The sequence below is a fragment of the Carassius carassius genome, chromosome 49, assembly GCF_963082965.1.
Source record: "Carassius carassius chromosome 49, fCarCar2.1, whole genome shotgun sequence".
NCBI classification, from domain to species: domain Eukaryota; kingdom Metazoa; phylum Chordata; class Actinopteri; order Cypriniformes; family Cyprinidae; genus Carassius; species Carassius carassius.
This window is the reverse complement of record NC_081803.1, coordinates 19,199,904-19,217,947: the sequence shown is the minus strand read 5'-3', so window position 1 is coordinate 19,217,947 and position 18,044 is coordinate 19,199,904. Positions and strand designations below refer to the sequence as shown.

Genomic DNA, 18,044 nt, shown 5'->3' with positions numbered 1-18,044 from the left:
GGACTGATTCATTAAAATGAAAATAATGAACAAATTCACTCAGAAATAAGACCCATATCAAGCCCAAAATACCTATGACTATACTAGGATGTGAGGTGAATAAATAATGACAGATTCTTTTTTTTACCATACCTCTTCAGTTTTTAATGCCACACAGAACAAAAGAGCACATACCAGCTGTGATGAAAATATCACATTTACACATCAGTAAACCAGAGATTCAACATGAAACCTTTTCCAGCCAGAATGTGATGTACCATCAAGCAACACTCACACTTTACATGATGAGGTAAGAAGTTCCATGTCTCAGAGAGCTTATTTGGACAAGTCTGTGTAGTGAACCTGGACAGAGCTGATTCATCCCACATTGGGAAGCCAAACTTCCCAAACAAACACACAGGCTGAATTCCTATTAAAACTCTTATGACAAAGACTAAGTGGCTTTATGCTTAAAAAAACAAACGGTTGTTTTTGAGTCACACAAAATCATCATTTGAACTTGTCTAACCGAACAACGAGAAACGAGAAGAAAATTCTTTTTGTAAAAGCATATTCTAGGGGTGGCACGGTTCGCTAAAAAAAAATCCGAACAGTTCGGTTCACCCCACATGGTTCAGCACGCGCTGGGACCGCGGTTCAACTTAAATCTGACACAGCATCTGTATGGTTTGCTGGTTTGCAATAAATAGCACGCAAAACAAACTGGGTTCAACTAATATATGTTTCTGTTGATGGATGCGCATTCTGGATTCCCAGACATTACAACAATAGCGATGAGAGAGAAAAAAAAAAATACCTGGACAAACCATTCAACTCTTGATCAATGTGAATTACTGCTGGAATATGAGCAGTCATTTATTCAGTCATCACCCGGGTGCTGATAGCGGGCGCGCACAGATGAGACCTGAACAGCACACGTTAATATGTGTTTAAACTAAACTCATTTAAGCTTTGTCAGTTTAAACATTTAAGAGCCAGAGGACGCGAGCTCGCGCGTGCAGTGAGAATAATTGTGCATGCGCTCATCCGAAGTGTGCAAACCCGCGCCTCAGAACGCGCGCAATTATAAGCTTTCTCTGAAGTATTGTGTTTAAATGAAAAAAATTCACACAAAAATTATGTCAAAAGGCCCGTCTTGGTAAGCAGACATAGCCGGCTGAACGTAGGCCTGCTGTATCAGTGCATTCTCCTAAAGTGACAGTCTTTATATTAATCGAACAGCAACAACAAAGAAATCACTCACTGCTCTTGATTTAAAAGCTTTTATAACTTTAATAAAGAATAATCTTTAATTTATAGTCCAATTTGCAATGCTGTTTTACATTTGATTACTTTATTCAATTTCTGTACTTAAAAACTTATGCTAGACCTGCCTAAAAAAAATAAGAAAAAAAACACTGGAAATCACTGTTTATTGTTTATACCTTTACTCTATTATATTTATTTGTGCTGTTGCTTGTATTTGGATAGAATATTCTTTTTTTATTAGAAAAAATAGTTTTTCCATAAACATACGACATACCGAAATGTACCGAAAACCGTGACTCTAAAACCGTGAAACAAACCGAACCATGAAAAGGTTGAACCGTGCCACCCCTAGCATATTCCCTTTTCTTCAAATGGAGCTCATTTACTTAAAGGGTTAGTTTACCCAAAAATCTAAATTTTGTCATTAATGACTCACCCTCATGTTCGATTTGGTGAACTGGTTCAAAAAGATCCCGTTACATCGAATGATTCGTTCGCGAACCGGATATCACAAAGTCCAGTGTTTTGAAATCTCACAACAGACCCGGAAGAGAAGACAATGCTGAATAAAGTCATAGTTTTTGCTATTTTTGGACCAAAATGTATTTTTTTCAATGCTTAAAAAATATTCTAACTGACCCTCTGATGTCACATGGACTACTTTGATGATGTTTTTCTTACCTTTCATGGACAGTATACCGTACACACAGTTTCAATGGAGGGACTGAGAGCTCTCGGACTAAATCTAAAATATCTTAAACTGTGTTCCGAAGATAAACGGAGGTCTCACGGGTTTGGAACAACATGAGGGTGAGTTATTAATGACATCATTTTGATTTTTGGGTGAACTAACCCTTTAAGCCTTAAATGTATTTAAAGGAATAGTTCACCCAAAAATGAAAATGTGCTCTCAGGCTATCCAAGATGCAGATGAGTTTGTTTCTTCATCAGAACAGATTTGGAGAAATTTAGCATTCCATCTCTTGCTCACCAGTTGATTCTTTGCAGTGAATAGGTGCCGTCAGAATGAGAGTCCAAACAGCTGATTAAAACATCACAATAATCCACATCACTCCAGTCCATCAGTTTATGTCTGTGCAGATTTCTCTCCTGATTCAGACGAGACTTTTTCACTAGAAAAAGCATGGATACAAGAAACTGTTTGATGTTAAAAACATCTTAACAACGGATTTTTTTCTCAGAAACACACAAGCTTTTGCTTCAGAAGACGTTAACTGATGGACTGGACTGGAGTGCATTACTTGTGGATTATTGTGATGTTTTTATCAGCTGTTTGGACTCTCATTCTGACGGCACCCATTCACTGCAAAGAATCAACTGGTGAGCAAGTGATGGAATGCTAAATTTTTTCCAAATCGGTTCTGATAAAGAAACTCATATACATATTTGATTGCCAGAGTATGAGTACATTTACAGAAAACTGTAATATTTGTGTGAACTATTTCTTAAATTATGACAATTTTTTAAACATTGACTAGTGGACTTCGGATGGAAAAGGCTGAAAAAGAAAAAGCAAAGCAGAACACAGCCTCTTTAAATAAGAAATACTGATGGATTTGCTGACGGACGTGAGGTAGACACACCAAACATGACAATAATCCAGAGGAGTTAAGGAAATGAAATGTTACCCCAAAACAGTGACTAAGAAGGACCTCTCGACAGAGCCAGCATTGTTTTTGAACATGGCTGGCTGGTCTGGAAAGTATTAGACAGTTTCATCTCTGCAATCAGTCAAGTGGCCGGCAGAACCCAGAGCAGATGCCATCATATCCCCGCGAGGACGCTGGGAACTGATCTCCGTTTGTCCCTGTGGGAACGGTCGTTTTCTAGGTGCCACAAATGCACTAAACCACACACAGAGCCCTGGACCTCCCAAAGTTTCAAAGGAATTTTTCAGAGTCTGACCACATAAAAGTCACGTGGCTATGAAAACGTGCATCACAGCAAAACTACTATTATGAACAAAGACAGCTTTGCAAAAACACGTAACAAAAAAATAAGTAAATAAAATAACATATTTCTGAAAGAGATATAGCAAAAAAATACTGTACAGTGGGTATAGAAAATAATCACCCACCTTAATCTAATTTTGTTTCTTTGCAGTCTGAAATGTTTTTCTTTTATCCAGCTGTATTTAATCAATGCAACTTATAACATCCAAGCAAAAGATCATAACAGCAACATGTCAGAGAAAAAAAAACATGATTAACTGAGTTTGGAAAAAGGATCAGCCCCCTCCTACAAAAGACTTGTAAGCTCAATCAGGTGTAGCTAATCACCTTCTCAATGGCACATTAAGCCATTTGACTTTCAACTGTTCAGCTGTGGTCATTTTCATCAGCTCAGAATGAAAAGAGCTTTCCTGGAGCATTTCAGTCCTTGGTTGTGCAACTGAAGCAAACAATCAACTATGGGTGGCAAGGCACTGTCAAAAGAACTCCGGGAGAAATTTGTGGACAGGAGATAGATGGGGAAAAAAAATTCAAAGGCTTGATCACTGCATAGAAATCACAGTGAAGTCTATTAATAAGATTTAAAGTGTGTGACGTGACAGACAGCCAAGTATGGTGACCCATACTCGGAATTCGTGCTCTGCATTTAACCCATCCAAAGTGCACACACAGAGCACACAGAGCAGTGATAACACACACACTGTGAACACACACCCGGAGCAGTGGGCAGTCATTTATTTACATTTACATTTATTCACTTTGCTGACGCTTTTATCCAAAGCGACTTACAATTGCCACATATGTCAGAGGTCGCACACCTCTGGAGCAACTAGGGGTTAAGTGTCTTGCTCAGGGACACATTGGTGTCTCACAGTGGATTCGAACCCGGGTCTCTCACACCAAAGACATGTGTCTTATCCACTGCGCTAGCACCACCCCTATATGCTGCGGCAGTTGGGTGTTCGGTGCCTTGCTCAAGGGCACCTCAGTCGTGGTATTGAAGGTGGAGAGAGAACTGTACATGCTACAATTCCCCCACCAATTCCTGCCGGCCCGAGACTCGAACTCACAACCTTTCGATTGTGAGTCCGACTCTCTAACCATTAGGACTCGACTTCCCCACAAAAAGTATTTGATTCGACACAGACCCTCCCTGGATCAAGATGCCACTCCAAACTGGATAAAAGAGACAGAGGAAACTGGTCAGAGAGGTGACCAAGAGAACTACAACAACTCTGAAGCTGTCGCACAAATGTAGCTTATATTATATGTACTGAGCTTTGCCAAAATGCACCTTGAAGATTCTGAGGCAGATGAAACTAAAACTGAATTTTTTGGCCTCAACACCAAGCGATATATCTGACAGGAAACCAATACAGCTAACCATCCAAAAACAGCATTCCTACAGTAAAGCATGTAGGTGGTAATATCCTGTTACGGGGTTTTTCTCTGCAGCAGGGACTGGAGGACGTCAGGATAGAAGGAAAAATGGATGGGGCAAATATCGTCAAATTCTTGAGGAAAATCTGCTGCCCTCAAAACTGAAGGAGAAAAAGGTGAATGTCCTTGCATGTCCTAGTCAGAACCCAGACTTAAGCCCCTTAAACAGAATTTAACATTGTCCGTCTTCATTTTAGGCTGCAAAGCAACAAAATGTGATTATTTTAAAAGGGGATAATTCTTTTCTATACCCACTGTATATACTGTGTAAATATATATTCATACAGTGCACAGCATAAATGAATACACCCCCTCTAAAACTTAAAAATTCAGCAATTATTCTTTACTTGGAAGACATGTTAGGGTTCTTTTGATCAATTACCAAAGAAGAATTCCAAAATTATTCAGCAAAATAAGATTTTCTTATCAAAGTGATAAAATGTTGTGTTGCAAAAATGAGTACACCCTCCTGAAAGTTACTAAATTAAAAAAAATTAAATAAAAAAGTGTATAGGTTTAAGGCTATTTTTGATCAACGAGTAAGTATATCTAACCAAACAATTTAAAGACAAGTAATTTCCTGGCAATTAAAAGTGTTATACAGCCCACTGAATCATACACAGACTTAATGCTGGCAGCAGTGGATCTACTTGGAAGAGAACTGTCATGTGACTCATTTCTTACCATAAAAGAGGACAGTGGTACAAGAGGAATACCAAATTATTTATTTAAGTATGAAAACAAGGTTCCTGAAATTCTCAGGTCTTTACTTTAAGTTTTCATTTAGTGTTGAGTGATTTTTTGCCAGAAAAAGAGCAGGTGAAATAAAAACTATGAAAAGAGTGACACTTTATCTCACAGAGTATGAAGCAGCCAGCAGAAGTGGCATGCATGCTTGTTGTCACCACTAGAATTACCTACTGTAGCAAAGCAATAGAAACTCATTTAACCTCTTCCAGGGCCCATATTTACAAAATAAAGACTTCTGGGAATCCATACTCTGGTCTCAAGAGACCAGCTCAATCATTTTGGATCCAAAAGCATCCAAAATGTTCTGGTGTTGCTAGAGGTGGAGTGCAGTGAGAAGTGCTGGGTACCAGCAGTGACATTCAGTGGTAGTAAAGCTCTTCTGTAGAGATGAATGAGTGCTGAAGGTGTGAGGGAGTTGTGCTTTATCAATGCTGGCATGAAATCACACACTACTGTGTGATGTAATACAAAAACCTGAAACAGAAGATGCTATCCTCCTCTCATTCCATGCATTACTGGGCATTTTTTCAGCATGACAATGAATATATTAATTCTCCCATGGTAAAAATCCTTCAGTGGACATGTATTTCACTCAATCTTAACGGTCTTGAACAGTTGTGGGGGATTCTTTAGAGACGAGCTCAGCAAAATTCCCAATTAAAGACCAGAGCCTTTAATTCAGGAGTTAAACAGGACGGATGTGATTTTATATATGTAGAGTCACACTGAAGGCATCAAGGGCTATTTGACCAAGAAGGAGAGTGATGGGGTGCTGCGCCAGATGACCTGGCCTCCACAGTCACCGGACCTGAACCCAATCGAGATGGTTTAGGGGTGAGCTGGACCGCAGACAGAAGGCAAAAGGGCCAACAAGTGCTAAGCGTCTCTCGGGGAACTCCTTCAAGACTGTTGGAAGACCATTTCAGGTGACTACCTCTTGAAGCTCATCAAGAGAATGCCAAGAGTGTGCAAAGCAGTAATCAAAGCAAAAGGTGGCTACTTTGAAGAACCTACAATATGACATATTTTCAGCTGTTTCACACTTTTTTGTTATGTATATAATTCCATATATAATTCCACATGTGTTAATTCATAGTTTTGATCCCTAGTCATGAAAATAAAGAAAACTCTTTGAATGAGAAGGTGTGTCAAAACCTTTGATCTGTACTGTATATATATATATATATATATATATATATATAAATTAACGATCAATTAATCGATTAATCGTTAACCATAATGCTGCAAAATGCATCTATTGTAGGCAGCAGTCGCTGGCATGACAGGATGTGCAAAAGCCACACACACACATGCACACAAAGCTTTCTCACTTGAATTCATGCCGTTCGAGATATACCCTTCATTAATGTGGCATTGTTCTGGTTTGACGTTTTTTTTTCCTAAATCTTCACAGTCTAACCCTTTAATTTCGCAGGTTTATTTTATCATCTTTCACTTTTAATCGCATCTCTTACTGTGTGTGGTAAACATGGGAAGGGAAATTAAAGATTTCATCAATTAAGAATTCGTTCGATTTATTAATTTGTTCCCTTATTTCAGTTAAATCATGGGTTATTTAGGGAACAAAATTAATAAAACATGGACAATTGCCACAAATTAATAAGTCGTAGGAACGAATTAACAAGTTGTAAGAATGAATAGTCTATATGTCCTGTGTCCCGCAGCCCTGGAAAGCACAGTTATCTGATGAAATGACTTAGTTACTATATTTCTATTCCTTTTCATGTAGAATAACTTGTATGTTGTTTCTATTTTAATGTACTTTTAAAGTTTTAATCACATTAAAAGCTTAATTAGTACATTGTGAATTAATGATGATGCATTTATATACGGTCACCGTCACTCACAGCCACTCGTACGTGTTCAGTGCGCATGTGCCGCACGCAGCCCAACATTAAATCAGTTAACCAACCATCGACTGCCTTAATCGATCAATCTCTTATCGACAATTAACCGATAATCAATTAATTGTTTACATCCCTAATATATAAATATATATATATATATATATATATATATATATATATATATATATATATATATATATATATATATATACACACACACACACACTAACAATGTTTCTTAGTCTTCTCAGCGGTGTCACACTGAAGAGATCAGTTTACTTGATGACGGCTCAGTTTAACCACATCCACATGTGTTGGACAGGAGTTTGTGTAGCCTACCTCTGGGATGCAGAGCATCAGTGTCAAGCTAGTTTACAGCTGTGATCTTCCACACGCTGCCAGAAATGCTTTCACATGTGCCACAAAAAGATTTGTTTCTGCGCCAACACATGAGAAGTGCTAAATAATTAACAGCAAAAGGAACAAAAGAAAGAAAAGCAGGGTTTTTTTCCCCTCAAGATCCCCCTGAATGTTGGTCTGATAGCAATTACAGCATTTACAAATACATGGGGGCATTGAGAACCAAACCATGGCAACATTTAAAGTCCCTCATGTTTGCTGTTTGTTTGTTGGATTATTTGAGTAAACCGGATCATATCATTTTTGATTTGGCACTTGGGTCTGCATGAGAAACGATCAAATCAAATACTTTGAGGTACAGATGGTAAGCATTTAATTGTGGGCTGTTTGATTTAAACCAATCAGATCCTTATTTCCTCACTAACCTCACCTCATGCCACGTTCATGTGCCCTATCACGCCACAACGTGAGCAACAGGACCAACAACTTTAGAAAAATGTGGTCCTGGCAGTGGCCATGGGAACTAACGTCCTTTCATCATTGCACATCTGTTTTTCACCAAAAAAGGCAATGTTGTGTAATGACTTTCTTCAACACTAATAAACAAAATATTCTTATAAATTATTATATATATATAAAAATTATAATATATATATATATATATATATATATATATATATATATATATATATATATATATATATATATTAGGGGTGTAACGGTACGCAAAAATCACAGTTCGGTACGTACCTCGGTTTTAAAGTCACGGTTCGGTTCATTTCGGTACAGTAAGGGAAAGAAATGCAAACATTAAACTGCAAGTTGTTTATTACTATAAACTTTTTTTAACAATTTGTTGACACTTTTTAAAAATACTTTTTAATAAAATATATATAAAATAAAATAAGTATAAGAAATAAAATACTGCTGCAAAGTTCTCCACTAAATAAAATACTCTCAGTCTCAAACCAATATCATATAATAAAATATAATGAAAAATATAAATAAATAACTATGATTACAGTGCAGCACTACCAATCCCAGCTTGTAGGCCTGCTCATATTTAAAAATATATATAACTTTTCCAAAGTGTAAAGTGTAGCATCAACAGTTTCAGTTTTAAGACCTGCTCAGATTTCGTTACTGCGTTGGACCGATCGGAATTAAGAGCAAATGTCTGTTTAAATGCCGACGGGAGCTGCGTTTGAATTACAATCCTTTTTTTCCTAGTTGTAGTGGTTCACACTCGCGTGATGCCTTTTGAAACCCTTAGGCCGTTGACACACTGGCATATTGCACCTGTCAAACATAGTCTATTTTGCCGTCAATACTGTTGACGGTGTCCTTTATCAGTAGGCTTTATATTTATGCTCAACATAAAGTATAGATATTGTTGTCGTGAAGACAAGATCCTGGTCTGTCGGCGGCCTCCCTCTATGTCACCTACAGTAGCAGACTCTCGTGAGTATTCACACTGGAAGCGTATAAGTACAGCATCACAGCAGTGGCTGCAAAGCGTGTTCGGCAGACAGTATCAAGAGGGTCTGGCTGCAGACTTGCACTTCCACTCTCAGACTTGCATTCTCTGACTTGCACTCTCAGACACTTGCATTTCCGCTAGTGACATCACTTGCAGTCTTTATTTTTTATTTTGTTGAATTTTTTTTCATTACTTTTTGTTTGAATCTCTCAAAATTTTAGAACAGTAGCCAGGTGGTGAAGACAAGAAAAAAGAAAATAAATTACAATGTCACTTGCAATCGCTACTTGCACTCTCCGCTACCTGTGACGTCACTTGCAATCAACACAAATCTTGTGTGTTGCCAATGGAGACAAGACGCTGTGGTGGTGATTGAACAATTAAACCTAATTTAGTACTATAACGTACAGGGTCCTGCAAGAAAAAGACAAGACCGGCAAATCTGTGGCCAAAACGCCAGAATATGAACGCTTGCGCAAAGTCTCTCGCTAAGCGTAGAAAAACATAAACACTTAACATTGCTTAATGTATTAAGATGCTATTAAAATATCAAATTAAATATACAGTTCATTATTTTAATGAATATGTATATAGTATTTTCCTCACATACCGCAAAATGTGGCATAATGGACTAAGATGATAAAGGCCAAACTCAGTATGCTTCTCCAGGCAAGCAGGTGAGCAGAATAAACGCAACACGCAACGTTTCGCGTTAAGCATTTTTGCATATAGAATAAACTGTCTACAACTCGCTGTTTATATCGCTGTCTTTGTCCATTAAGATACATTATGTGTTTCATTTAAAATGATTTTCTATAGGAGGAAAACGTTTAATGTCCAATTTAATGCACTGCGTTCTTTACTCGTCTGCTTGCCTGTACGGAGTTGATCCTTTTAAAATCACTTAATGCATTTCATAATGCACGTTCATATTTGCTGGTCTGTATATTCATTGAGTCAACAACAAGACATATAGACTAGGCCTAATGAATTGTCTTTATCATCTTAGTCTGTTATTGGGCCACATTAAGCGTTTTGCTTTATGGGAGGACAAAGTTTGCACATTGTGTTCATAGCCATCTGCTTGTCTTGTAGTACATTAAATAATAACTATATATCGAATTTGGTCTTTTAATTGAACTTAATGTATCTTAATACATTATGCCATATTAAGTGTTTGTTTTTTTCTACAAGAGGAAAACGCTTAACGAAAGACATTGTGCATTGCGTTCAGATTCTGGTGTTCTGGCCACGGATTTGCCAGTTTTAATCGTTTAATCACCACCACAGCGTCTTGTTAAACACAATACAACTAACGTTACACAAATATGCCGCAAGTTGTGCCGCCTTGCCGTCAAGTGTTTTAGTAGGTACCGATAGTGTAGGAAAACAGTGACGTTTTCTACTACGTAGAACGGATCGTGCAGGTGGAACGGTTCGTGTACCGACAGTCTCCATTGGCAACACGCACGATTTGTGTTGATTGCAAGTGACGTCACAGGTAGCGGAGAGTGCAAGTGGCGATTGCAAGTGACATTGTAATTTAGTTTCTTTTTTCTTGTCTTCACCACCTGGCTACTGTTGTAAAATGTTGAGAGATTCAAAAAAAAAGTTATGAATAAATAGAACATAATAAAAAAAATAAAGACTCCAAGTGACATCGCTATTGGAAGCACAAGTGTCTGACTACATCGTCACTGCAGCAGCAGACTCTCGTGAGTATTCACACTGGAAGCGTAAGTACAGCATCACAGATGCGGCTGCAAAGTGTGTTCGGCAGACAGTATAACCATTTCAAACAATGGGTATAATTCTTTCAACGTTTGTTTTTATAATAATACACCATACTTTCACCCAAAACGATTAATTAAACCGTTTAAATGGGTAAATACATATTTGTTATACTTAATTTTCTTTTCTGGCATAATTGTTAAAACACTAGACATTATACATATATTATAAAGGCTAAATATATTATATATATTACTAATTATATAGCTATAATTTCAAAATCCCTGGCAGCCTTTCGGAGAAGCATTCTTTCGATTTTGGTAGCCCAAAATAAATTTTACTAGCCCAGATAAAAGAGACATCAGCTGAACTTCACTGGGGACAATTCAGCAGGATAAAAATGTCTGTGATTGTTTATTTTCTAAAGAATACTTTAAGTACTTCTTCAAAACCACAACAAAAACTGGTAGCATAACTAATAAAGGTCAAACATTTTTAAAGACAAGTGAACCATAATTCCCAACAAATTTCAAGCATAGATAAATAAAACAACAAAGTTACAAAACAAAAATAAGGTCTAATATTAGTTTTCAGGTATAGAAATGTAATAATTCAGTGTAAAATAATACTGCACATGTTCACTGACTGTATCAATTAAATATAGATTCAGTTTGTTAAAGTTGTGTTTTGATGTCTGATTAACATTAAGAACACAGAAAGCAGCAGGTTTTTATAAGCGTCTGTCTTTTTAAAGGGATAGTTCACCCAAAAATGAAAATTACCCCAAATAATAATATATGTAATATATAATTATATATAAATGTTATATAATATACAATACATACACACAACCGTTATATATATTTTTATAATATTGTAATATTGTAAATGTGACTGGTCATATGTTAACGAGCTTATGATTGTGACCACATCAAACAAAAAATGTTTAATATCCTTTTGAGAGTACAAGAATACCACTGTGTCATCACATTGTGCAAACTGTTTAAGAAAATGCCTGTTTTCACTTAGACACTGATGGCCCACCTATAAGGAACCTGAGTGAGGATTAATTCATGCTTTAGGAAACAGAAGTCAGGGTGTTCCTAAGTCTTTAAAGAGATATTGTAATGAAAGTGTCATCTTCAAACGCTTGTGTCAGAGCTGTCCTGGCAGGCCAAACACCTGCTTTCCCAAACCTCAACCTGACCATTTGCGCAGGAGTCTTTAAAGGTCTTCTGTCAGCTGTTGCACTGAAGAATGCAGCAGCTGTGTCTTACCAGCACCACTGGAAGCATGAAGAAAACCACAAACAAATTACTTGGAAAGAAACTTCCCTTCAGGAGCTACAGCTTTCAAAAAGTAGAAACTAACCAAAATCACACACCTCTCCTTAACTAGCTGCACGATTGAGGAACCATTCATGTGATAAGTACAAAAGTGGTTTGAAGGAATAGTTCACCTGACATGTACTCCAATGTAGCACTACATCACTTGCTCATCAATGGATCCTCCGCAGTGAATGGGTGCCATCAGAATGAGAGTCTAAACAGCTGATTAAAAACATCACATTAACTCCAGTCCAGGAGTTAATGTGTTTTAAAAAAATTTTTTATAAATTCGTCAAAGAAATTATAAATTAAACCAACACTGTTTGGACTCATTCTGACGGCACCCATTCACTGCAGAGGATCCATTGATGAGCAAAGTGATGCAGTGCTACATTTCTTCATATCTGTTCTGATGAAGAAACAAACTCTTCTACATCTTGGATGGCCTGAGGGTGAGTCATTTTTCAGCAAATTATCATTTTTGGGTGAATTATTGTTTATGGGATTGGTCATTAACTAAATAATATTTGATTAATGACTTTTAAAAGTGTCATTTTATTAAGATCTTATGTAAAACTGAATAGAGCGCTCATGTCTCAGCAGTCCATTAATTACCTCATATAGTTACTAAATCCTAACACTGGCACAATAACACTTACATAAAAGTGCTCGTCCAGATTTTAAAGGATATATGGAGCCAAGGAAGCAAGTGGAGAAACGTCAAATGTCCAAAACAGCTTTACTCGAGAGAATAATAATGGATAAACTACAGTGTGGGAGCTCAGACACGTCTGTGGGAAGCTACAGAGGCCTTAAACACACTCAAAAGTCAGGAAAAGGATGACTGGAGTCTGAAAAAATAAATAAAAGGCTCTCTGTAAGCCTAGAAGTCAAAATGGTAGTTCAATGTAAATAAACCAACAATACACTACAGTCTAAAAGTTTGGGGTCTGAAAGATTTTTTTTGTTTTTGAAAGAACTCTCTTATGCTCACCAAGGCTGCTGTGCTTGATCAAAAACACAGTGAAATAAGTAATATTGTGAAATATTATTAGAATTTTTCCCAGTTGAATATATTTTAAAATATAACTTATTCTTGTGATGCGCAGCTGAATTTTGAGCATCATTCCTCCAGTCTTCAGTGTCACATGATCCTTCAGAAATCATTTTGATATGCTGATCTACTGTTTGAGAAAAATTTCTTATTATTATTAATCAGAGGTGGAAAGTAACGAATTACATTTACTCGCGTTACTGTAATTGAGTAGCTTTTTTGTGTACTTCTACTTTTTTAAGTATTTTTTTTAATCTGTAATTTTACTTTTACTTAAGTATATTTTGTTTGAAGTATTGTACTTCGCTACATTTTAAAACACATTAATTACTGAGTAAAAAAAAAAAAAATCGCTCCCTGGAAGCTATGTCAGTAAATAATGGGCAGGAGGGCAAACTGGCGCTAAAATCACAAGAAAGATGCAGACGGACAAAACAGGCGTTAGTGGTGCAGACACCGCTGAAAACGAAACCCCGTAATATTCTGAAGTTGAACTCAAGGAAATGAAGTGAACCCCTGGCCATATGTATGCTCTATTATGCTGTGTATGCTGTGCTTGCCTAGGGAGACCAAACTAGCAGCTTATAAAATCTCGACAGGACATCAACCCCACGTAAGCATATAGAGGTGAGCTAAATAATTGCGTCATTGCATTGGTGGTTAAAATGATGCATTGACATTTTAGCAAGAGGTTTTGCACAAATTAGCCAAAAAGACTGGTGCGGAGTGTGCGATATATATTGTCTGCGATAATATCATAATTGTTGTTTTAATGATGTACGCGCGCATTTAGAGTGTTCTTTCACTGTGTGATTCAGTCTGTTGAAATGCATTTAGAATGAAATCAATCAAAATCATTTAGAATCAAAATCACACAAAGAATGCTGTCTTTTCCTCTAAAAATCATAATCACACACACACACACACACACACACACACACATATATATATATATATAGATCAGTGGGGATTTCTTTAAGACTGCAAGGGAAGCTCAGCTTCCCCTCTAATGTAAAAAAAGAAACCCAACGGTCAAATATGTACTATTGTGTATTATGTATTGTGTTAATCAGCTACATGTCGGCTGACTCGATTTTCTTCTCATACATTCCCGTAGCGTCACAGTGCATTTCCCTGTTGAAGCCGAGCGTCCATTGACTTCGATGGGGCTGCTTTGAACAGTTTTTTTCAGTGCTCCGAAGCTAGACGGTCATTGGATAAATGCTGCGATTATGTCCCGCCCACGGACGCTCAGCGTCTCTGGAGGTGAATGAAGACTGGGCTTCCGCGTGATGATTGGAGGATCTGTCGATCTCCTTTTGACTGACAGCGATCTGCACCATAAGAAGTCGGTGAAGCTGTTTCACACTCAGTCCCATGATCGCGGATTTCTCAAGTGTATTCGAAAGACAAACTGCGGCAATATTTCTTGATATTTGTAAAATGCAGAACCACCACAAAATTAAATTGGTAACTAAGACAGATTGAAAATGTGCGCGCGCACACACACACACACTATAGCCATCTAGTGATTTATTACAATTTTTAAACTGAATTTCCCCAAAAATGGGCAAAAATCTTACATTAAACCTTATAAAATTATCCATGGTATCCCCATGTATGAAAGTTAGAAATCTGGGTCTTTTATGAAGTGAATTTTACCTGAAAGGCTTTTTTCTTTTTTTGTAAAAAAAAAAAGCCTATTTAAATAAATATTTATTTATTTATAGAAATGTAAAAGATTTAAATCCTCCAAAAACTGTACAAAGTTTAGTAAAAACATAAATGAACAGAGTAAAATTATATTTGTAAAAAATTTAAATATTTTACTATTACAAAATGAAATGTTATTGTCTGGGGTCAAAAAGACCCCGAGTGTCACTACAAATGAAGACCATCAGAGGGTTATAATGTAGGCCGAAAATGAGCTTCCCCTCTTTGAAAGACCAGCAGCCGCCACTGATGTATATATATATATATATGTATATATATATATATTTTTTTTTTTTTTTTTTTTTTTTTACAACAGGACAGTAAACTAAGAGACTTGCGTTTTAGACACCATATTGCCATTGTTTTTGCTCTATTTCTACAACAAAAATTTATTCCAAACACAGCCACCAAAGCAAAATTTTGCATCTCTGAGCAACATGACAGTGTTTCGTTTCTGAATGAATCAACCGTTTAAATGATTTGGTTCAATCGCAATGACTCACTTATTAACAGTGACTTGCTGACACATACTGGCCATTTTAATTTCACATTTAAAGTATCTTTTGATTTTTTTTTTTTTTTATAATTAAGTTTTTACAATTTCAAATGAGTATTCAACATTTTATGTCTGGCATATCAAAACATTATTCATGCATTTGTAACTGCAGGTTAAATGCATTCTTCTCCTGCACTAAACAGTGTAATACATCTAAATGCCACATCCGATGAAGCTTTTGCATTTCCTCTGTATTGAAAAGATGAGTTTGTTGATACTGATTTGCCAGATAACAGCCCAAATGTTTTATTATTCTAAATAACTGATTCCTTTAATTAAAAACAACTAGTTTGAGATTAATAGACCTATTCCAGGGGTGTCAAACTCAGTTCCTGGAGGGCCATAGCCCTAACCCTGCTCCAGCACACATATCATGTAGTTTTCAAATAAACCTAAATGATTAGATTAGCTGGATCAGGTGTGTTTAATTAGGGTTAAATCTAAACTGTGCAGGACTGTGGCCCTCCAGGAACTGAGTTTGACACCCTTGGTCTGTCCCATTTTTGACTCCCTCCCACTGGTTAAAATGTAACTAAGTAATTTTTACTCTGAGTAAATTTTAAATGAGCTACTTTTTACTTTTACTTGAGTGGATTTTTTAGACTGGTACTTTTACTTGTACTTAAGTAAAATTTCATTAATGTAATGGTACTTTTACTTGAGTAGAATATTTTTGTACTCTTTCCACCTCTGTTATTAATATTGAAAACAGCTGTGCTGCTTAATATTTTTGTATAAACTTTAAGTAGGAATCTTTGTCAGAAATCTTTGATGAATAGCAAGTTTAAAAGAACAACATTTAATTGAAATAGAAATCTTTTGTAACATTATAAATGTCTTTACAGCCATTTTTGATTAATTTAACCCAAACTGACCCCAAACATTTAAACAGCAGTGTACTATACATTTCTTTTTCTTTTTTTACAGTTTCTTGTAAGCAAAATAATAGCATCATTACTGCTGATTATATTGTGCAATATTCATTCCCTTTACATGCCAAAGTTACAGTAGGCCACAAAATGTCAGCAAGCAACCTAAAAAACATTATGAAGAATCTTTTACGCAAAATTACACATTTGGCCAAACTTTCCTCACCTACCCGGGGGCAGTTTCCCTTTTTCCAAAACAGACCCTTGATGGTTCCATTTAGTCACCTCTATAGTTGTGGCAGGAAAAAAGATAAATGACTTGAACACGACATCATTAACGTCTAATGAGTTCAGCAACAGGGCATTACAGAAATGTAGAAAATTCATATATTCATAATAATTATGCATTTACATAATAATATAATAAATGCAATTACATTTTTAAAAATGTGAAAATAGAAAACAGAAATAAAAAAAGTTTTTAAAGAATTTCAAAGCATTATAAATTCAGCCTTGGTAAACATAGAACTGTATATACAGCAGGGGCCCTCAGGGGCCTGTGTGGGGCCTATTGTTATTTAATGCCTCACTTTATCCATAAAAATGAGTGTGCAAAATTGGTTTCAATTTAAGACGGGACTGAAATCGGGGGAAGGAATCCTCTCTTGAGAGCTGTTTTGGACAAAGCAAACCTTATGTCAGATTCATCTTTCTCCAGGCTTCAGTAATTATGCCACACTATTTCACTACAAACAGACACTTTCAGCAACAATCACACCATGCAGATGGAAGCGAGGATGAATTTTACATTAACAAAAGCAAAATACAGTATAAAACATCCAGTACGTGATCTAGGTCTTGACGTAAGAGTTTACCAAAGACTTCCCAGACACAGGAGTTTCTCAGCAAGAGATCAAACGAAGGGAACCTCCTTTAAAGCTCAAGATTAAGAGCAGTAGCTCTCTGGGAATGGTTAAGTGTTGAGAGAGTGATTTTGGCCAATCACAGGTTCAGCAGAGCCTCAAGCAATCAGAGATCTCACAGTCTTCCTCTCATCCATGAAACTGATGTGCTCTCATAGAGGAACCAGTGGAGGAGAGGGACATGGGAATGAACGAGTGACCGAATAAAAAATTGATAGCCAGAATCATAACAGACAGAATCAACAGATGTGTTACCAATGAAGACTAGCCTTCGGGCTAATTTGGGTACATTTACATTTATGAATGTTAATTAATGTACATTGTCCCTTTTCTAAATAAATAAAATAAATAAATAAATAAAAATAGAGGAAAAAGACCAATGGAGGGAAATGAATTAATTAGTAAATGAAAGAAAGAAAGAACGTCTGAACGAAAAAGCAATAGGGCTGTGACGGTGGCTGATTTTTACCACCGCGGTAGTCATGTACCAACAACCACCGGTGGCGCGGTGTTGAGAAAAAAAAAAAAAAAAAAAAAAAGATAAATATATTAGTGTCAAAATTTGCTCGTTAACGAAGGCGATAATTTTTTTCAGTTTACCGTATGCAAAATATTTAACGTAGGGGCGGGGATGGCCACCCACTCACAACTGCTGCTTCTGTCACTTTTTCTCATGACAAGAAGTGCATTTATTCAGTCGCAGAAGGACTGAACAGGAGAGGTTTCAGATTCAGACACGCGCTCCACTTCA

The 18,044-nt window shown here is 36.6% G+C and overlaps 1 protein-coding gene across 1 annotated transcript in view; it reads right to left on the bottom strand.

Moving 5' to 3' along the window:
* Positions 1–18,044, bottom strand: part of LOC132132396 (DNA repair protein XRCC4-like) — a 39,413-nt gene that overhangs the window by 18,365 nt on the left and 3,004 nt on the right. The gene's annotated exons all lie outside the window — the stretch shown is intronic.